Source organism: Neoarius graeffei, chromosome 1, assembly GCF_027579695.1.
Source record: "Neoarius graeffei isolate fNeoGra1 chromosome 1, fNeoGra1.pri, whole genome shotgun sequence".
In the NCBI taxonomy this organism is placed as follows: domain Eukaryota; kingdom Metazoa; phylum Chordata; class Actinopteri; order Siluriformes; family Ariidae; genus Neoarius; species Neoarius graeffei.
In genome coordinates this window covers 25,469,710-25,477,128 of record NC_083569.1, presented here as the reverse complement: position 1 = coordinate 25,477,128, position 7,419 = coordinate 25,469,710, and positions in this window count along the sequence as shown.

Below are 7,419 nucleotides of genomic sequence, written 5' to 3'. Positions count from 1 at the left end.
GTGAAAGTAAATTTGGAAATCCCTGCTTTCTTTTATTTGCATTTTCCACATTATCTCAAATTTTTCTGATTTGCGGTTGTACCTGATAACAGTGCATTTCGAATTACGTTGCACTTTCTGCTGTCTTGTTTTATCGTTGTCATGTAGCAGAGCTCAAATACCTAAAAGCCCTTGCTCACAGGATGTTAACCATGAAGAGGCCCAGAGAGCAATCGTACAGACAGCCATGGGGATCTATGTTGTTAAACAGGAGAATGCAGAAACCTTTCACAAGCCTGCAGATGTTGAGGTTGTCATTGAGGGAGTCAAGGTTCTAACTGATCTACGATGCATCACCTTTGGACTTGTGATGTCATTTGGAATAATCTATGCCCTCAACTTGAGTTATCCCCAGAGCTGAAAGGCACATTTGAGGTGTTTTAGAAGATACTGATGAACCTAGATGGGGACAAGCTGCCCCCCAACTTGCAAAAAACTGAAACCCAAGTTGTTTCAATAAAAACAAATGTTTTGTTCAAAAATTGCTGAGACAGTCACAGAATAAGCTATTTACAGTAAAATGTGCCTTATCTTAAGGATATTCATCACTGTATACTTGCCATTTGTTCCTCTTTCCCTCTGTTGTTAAAAACTGTTGTTATTTTAAATGTTGACTGGGTTCAAAATTTCCTTTGAGGGGGGAAAATGGCATCAAGAAGACCATTAAGCAATAAAAGATAAATCCAGTGTATCAATTTGAGTGAAAGTTTTGCTTGATTACTTTTAAGCACTGTTAAAATATTTTTCATATGTTGGAAAAACAGCATTTGAGCACTCAGATTGTATGATTTATGTGTCTAGATGTGTCTCCCCATGAGCGATCAGAGAGGGATGGATAGCAGGGAGGAGAGAAGCTGAGAGGGATGGGTGAATGAAAGCAGGATGAGGCCTAAGAGCCTCCCTCTCTCCTTATGTACATCCATCCTCCTTCCCAGGTTTCTTCTTCATCTTTCCTGCTTCCCTCTCTCCCACTCCTATCAGCCTCTCCCTATACCCACAATGCACACTGAAGTTGAACAATGAGAACATTTGGCAGAGCTTTCAGTGACTCTAGGAACAGTTTCTGCTTACCGTTAACCACTGTGCATGTGTTCAAATCATTTTTGGAAAATATGCAGTTTATCTGATATTTTTTTTACCTTTGTGCTAATTGTTTGCATTCTGATGCACTATCTTAAATGATTTATAGTAACTTTTTAAATGAGAGCTAAGATTGTGAATTTCGCAATTTATGTACTTTATGGTGAATATAGTAATTTAGTAATTGTCATAATTATGTCAGCTGAATAAACGCAGCATTAATTTAATGTAATAATTATGTCATGTCATTATATAAGCCATATTAAGGTATACTGAATTGTTCAGTTAAAAAAAAAAAAAACTCAATTTCTTACCTATACATTGCATATGTATGGTATTAAACATCTCATCTCATCTCATTATCTGTAGCCGCTTTATCCTGTTCTACAGGGTCGCAGGCAAGCTGGAGCCTATCCCAGCTGACTACGGGTGAAAGGCGGGGTACACCCTGGACAAGTCGCCAGGTCATCACAGGGCTGACACATAGACACAGACAACCATTCACACTCACATTCACACCTACGGTCAATTTAGAGTCACCAGTTAACCTAACCTGCATGTCTTTGGACTGTGGGGGAAACCGGAGCACCCGGAGGAAACCCACGCGGACACGGGGAGAACATGCAAACTCCGCACAGAAAGGCCCTCGCCGGCCATGGGGCTCGAACCCGGACCTTCTTGCTGTGAGGCGACAGCGCTAACCACTATGCCACCGTGCCGCCCTGGTATTAAACATTAAATATTTTAATTTGTTTAGATTTGAGAACACATCACATACATTTAAAATTGTTTTTAATAGTGTTAAGATTTATATGAATACATTTAATAAACTCTGGTATCTCAAAAATTTCAATTGTATAAATCGTAATATTAGGGTTGCCACATCTGAGTTGTAAAAAACCGGGACACATCGGTCGGCGGTCGCGCCTGCGCGCACGTACAAGCGCGGGGGTTGAGGGCTGCGGACACGCACATCGACAATGCCTTATGCCTTATGTGAATGTTCACGTTTAAAAATAAAACAGTTCAACTGGTGCAGTTAGGCGTTTAGCTAAAATTCATTTTGTCTTCTTAACCCTTAAATGGGCACTACCACAAATATTATTACAAAAAATAATTTCATATAGGAATGATCTTATTTGGACGCCAATATTTTTTTAACAAATATTTAATAGTAGGCTAACAGCCCCCTGAAGAGCATGCATCTTACTTTGAAGCTTTAGGCCAAGTTTTAATTACATACAAAAATAAAAGAAAATACATTTGACTCCATAAACAAGTTTTGACATTTGTCTCTTCATAACAATAGTAGGGGTTAACAGAGTAAACAGTTATTTTTATAGGGATAATCTTTTTTGCCCCCCTCCCTTCTTTATCAGTGCAGGTTTTGAACAATGTTGAATGTCACATGTCTTTTTTTTCTTTTTGACAGGTACCGGATCTTCTGCTTCATTCTGTCCGACTCCCTCATCGTCTGTCTCTCCTCCCATTCCGTTTCCAAATCAAAATAATACAAATATAATCAATATAATTTCTCTCAGTCTGCTTTGTTGTTTTAGCCTTTTCTCTGGAGAACTGAACTTTAAAAGTTAGACTACCGTATCATACCAAATAGCCCTAATCCTTTGTTTTAATCACAAGAGAGAGGTGCTATGTTATTGGGACAACTGATTTATTCATTTCTCACGCCAGTGTTCAGGCATTCTTTTTTGATATATTTAATGATTTATTTAATGATTTATTTATTGATGAAATTGGCCCAGGCTTTAGAACCAGCCTTTATCAGAATCAGAACATAGGAAGTAGACAGCCAGCCTACTCGCGCACCGACCAAGGGAACTCTCACCTATTGTTCGGTATTACGGTATTCCAGTATCTTTGATTTCGCGCGGCCGCCGTTGTATTGACCACGATCACCTAGCAACGGCGACTGGCTGCGTGCGCAAACATTCGGTGAGGCCGCACAAGTAGCTGCCCACAATATGCCCGCTTACGTGAAAACTATTAATATGTTAAGTGGCTGCGAGAAACATTAATGATTTGTGTTTATTTCAATGGGGATAATGTGAGGAAGTAAAAAACCGGGACAAAACGTGTCCCGGGAAGGTTATTCCATTTTCCTGGACATTTTCCATTTTCCACAAAAAAACCGGGACAATCCCGGAAAAACCTGGACGTGTGGCAACACTACTATGCAAGTTATTTTAGGATTATTAATTTCAGTTTGATGGAAATTTGTCTTACAATTGAAATGTATACATCTTTTTTTTTTTTTTTAAATGGACCCAAATATAATACTGGATCATCTATTTGTATGTTCTTTGGGTAATTTGTCAGTGAACATATTAATACTAGCTTGCTGCTAGCTCAGCTGGCTAGTTGCACAAAAATGGCATCTAGTTAAACACAAATGGCCACAAGATGCTGAAAATTATTGATGTTTTGTTTTTTTCCTTCATTAAAAAGCTCTTTTTTCTGAGAGTGAAAATGAAGATGAGGAAATCTTATGTGCAGCAGCTCCAGAGGTGCAAACAGGGATTCAAACATGTCACCTTTTGGCATAAATTTTGTGATACGTGTAGATCTGATGAGTTTTTGAAATCGGTGGTGGTGGGGTCTGGGTGTGTCGGAACAGAATCACGGGGAATTAAATAAGAACCACACCTTCTGAGTTGTCAAAAAAAAATACGACTGAGATCTCTCACTATGATAATATTGAGGTATGGTGAGGATTAAAGTCATACCCTGCCTGGACTTGGATCTCCCTTCCTGATTTTTCTGAACAGAATAATCACTGAATGAATGGATGTGTGGAAGAGTTAGTGAGTGTGTATTACACTTCAGAAGAGACGAGTATCGCTTGTTTTTATAGTGTTTTAAACAACAGACAATCACAAAGCACTGTTTCAAAATAAAATAAACAGCCATGACAATTCTCTTTTTTTTATTCGTGTTATTTTATGCCTTCAAGATACATAGCCACGTGTATTGGAGACACATTAAAATGTGAATATGTTTTCCATTGCATTGTTATTTCTGCCAATACAGAAATGCAGTGTTTGAGTCTACAGCACTATGTGAACACTTTCTTTGCCGTGCAAGAGGTTTTTGTACAATGTTAGCAAGTTTCCTGTCGCTGTGGGCCTCAGAGCGCAGTAGTACACTGCAGAGTCTGATACTGCAGCAGAGGAAATCTGCAGATCCTCAGGCTTTTTATCAGTGTTTGCAGATTGCTGTCCAGATGAATAGACAGAGACACGAAACTCTGGTCTGGATTTGGGATACTGGCGATACCAGTGTATATAATCACCTGCAGTTGCCTTTAAATTGCAAGACAGAATGACATCATTTCCTTCCAAGACATGCTTTTCTGATATACGCTGCTCAGTCATTTGTAGTAATGTGCTCTCTGGGGAAAAAAGAGAAAAGAAATGAAATAAATAAATGAATGAAATATGAAAACATATGACTAAAATTAAGATGAATGTACCCAGAAGAAGCATGAGTAGAAAGAGTTGAAAGAGCAGCATGATGGAGATGATAAGTTGCTGAAAGATGAAGGTGAATAAGTGCAGTTTACTGTAGTAGCCTGTGGAGCTCCACCCTTTCTGTAGCTGACACTGCTGATCAGAATATGTGTCAGGGGGTATAGTGACACCAGGGGGTATAGTGACACCAGGGGGGTTTATTTATAATGACTGCACCACACAACCGATATAAACAACATTACAGTCTTACAGCCCTTATTACATGTAATAATAATAATAATAATAATAATAATAAGTTTTAGCTTCTTTTACTTCCTCGATCTAGGATATTCCAGCGTGCTTAAACAAGATTTCATTATTGTGCTCCAAACTCAATAACAGTTTAACAGGAAATGTGATGGTCTTTTTTTTTTCTTTAACAAATCTATTCTAGTAAATAACTGGAAAAAAAATAAACCTCAATATTTTTAATACAGCTTTGGTAAGAATGATGCTTAGGTCTAATTTAAAAATAAACTTCAGCAGATTAATACACAAATGATGGTTTATCTACAAAAGCAAACTGACATCATAGATTGAGGGTTGAGCCTGCAGAGGTAAACATGTAAAGAGCTCCATCTTGTGAGAAAAGCACGGCTCTGCTCCAGTCATGTGTAGTGCTTTTTGTACAGTGTAGTTGGGTTTCCTGTCACTGTGGGCTCCAGAGCGCAGTAGTACAGTGCAGAGTCTGTCACTGCAGCAGGGGAGATGAGCAGATCCACTTTCTTATTCGCTTTATCAAGTTCGATGGACACTCGTGGATGAGGTGGTTGAGCCTTTGTGACCTGTCCACCGCTTTCAACAATCAGCAGCAGAAACTCTGGTCTTGATCCAGGTTTTTGTTGGTACCAGTAAAGATTGTAAACTGATGCAGTATATGTGCAGGACAGTGTGATGTTGCTGCCTTCAGTTCCAGATATAGTGGTTTGTTCTGGTTTAATGCTGTTGTCAGCAGCTTCTGCTATAAATACATTAACATAATATCATGACCATTTATTATTAATAAACTGTTATTAAAAAATTGTTCTTTTTGTTTGTTAAATAATTAAACATTTCATGTATAATGTATCTGACTTACCAATGTCAGCATGAGTGAGGAAAAGCAAGAAGAGTAACATTGTTGTTATGAGTGTTTAGTTCAGACCTCTAGTTTTAGAAATAAATGCCAGTGTTGTGTATTTGAGATTGTCTCTGATGTCTCCACATGTAGCTCCACCCACTCATATTTATTCATATTCACCACGACTCTGATTCAGCTTGTAATACACAAGCCTTTATTTACATGTCTGTGGCTTTAATAAATTACGAATTTATGTTGCTATAAACTACAGCACAAATATTACAACTTGGAAAAATCCCCAGCTTTGCCATGAGATATATTCTATAATCAGATACAAATTGACTGTGGAACGGGCTGTGGGATTGGTTCTGGACTGACAGCCTTTAGGAGGTGCTCTAGAACATCAGCCTCAGATGGACTAGCCCCCTCCCCCAAAAAATTATGGGGGTTCTCTTTCTCTAGGGACTCATAAATGAACCAGAGTGTGACCTGAAAATCATGTGAGCTCCGAAGGCACGGGTACTGTAATCACATGAGGTGTGCTCATCCAGTCAGCCAGGAAATCATGCATGTTACCCAGACAGGTTCTGGAGGCTTGGGTTCTTCAAGGTCTGCAGAATAGGTGCCACACTGTATGCTGAAGCCACATGGGTGATACTCTCCATTGTAGGGTGTTGAGTGTATACGCCGGTACACTGCCAGAAAACAAGGTTAGAGGCTGAGATACAAAATTCCAGAAGTGGTGTGGCATGGTGTACTGGAACCCTTCTGCTGCAGCCACTCTTTGATGAAGTATTCTGTCAGGGAGCGGTGGGAGACGGATGCAAGTGCAGAAGTATTTATTAAAAACAGAGTGAGAATCAGGTAAACACACAGACAAACAATCCAAATCAACAGGCAATCTCAAGAATGGGAAACAAGCAAAATGTCAGGTGAGGTATGAACAGACGATTACAGGCAAAGAGAAATTCTCATCTCATTATCTCTAGCCGCTTTATCCTGTTCTACAGGGTCGCAGGCAAGCTGGATCCCATCCCAGCTGACTACGGGGGAAAGGCGGGGTACACCCTGGACAAGTCGCCAGGTCATCACAGGGCTGACACATAGACACAGACAACCATTCACAGTCACATTCACACCTACGGTCAATTTAGAGTCACCAGTTAACCTAACCTGCATGTCTTTGGACTGTGGGGGAAACCGGAACACCCAGAGGAAACCCACGCAGACACGGGGAGAACATGCAAACTCCACACAGAAAGGCCCTCGCCGGCCACGGGGCTCAAACCCAGACCTTCTTGCTGTGAGGCGACAGCACTAACCACTACACCACCAAAGAGAAATTCCACTATATAATTTTTGATGAGGCACACCTATTAATTGAAAAGCATTCCAGGTGACTGCCTCATGAAGCTGGTTAAGATAATGCCAATAGTATGTAAAGCATCATCAAGGTAAACAGTGGCTACTTTGAAGAATCAAAAATATGAAACATATTTTTGTTTTTTTAACACTTTTATTGACCACATAATTCCATATATGTGCCATATGTTATTTCATAGTTTTGATGTCTTCAGTATTGTTCTGCAATATAGAAAATAGTCAAAATACAGAAAAAAAACCCTATGAATGAGTCGGTGTGTTCAAACTTTTGACTGGTACTGTATATAAAAATCTATAAGGAAAGAGTTGTTGAATACAACTGTAAACATC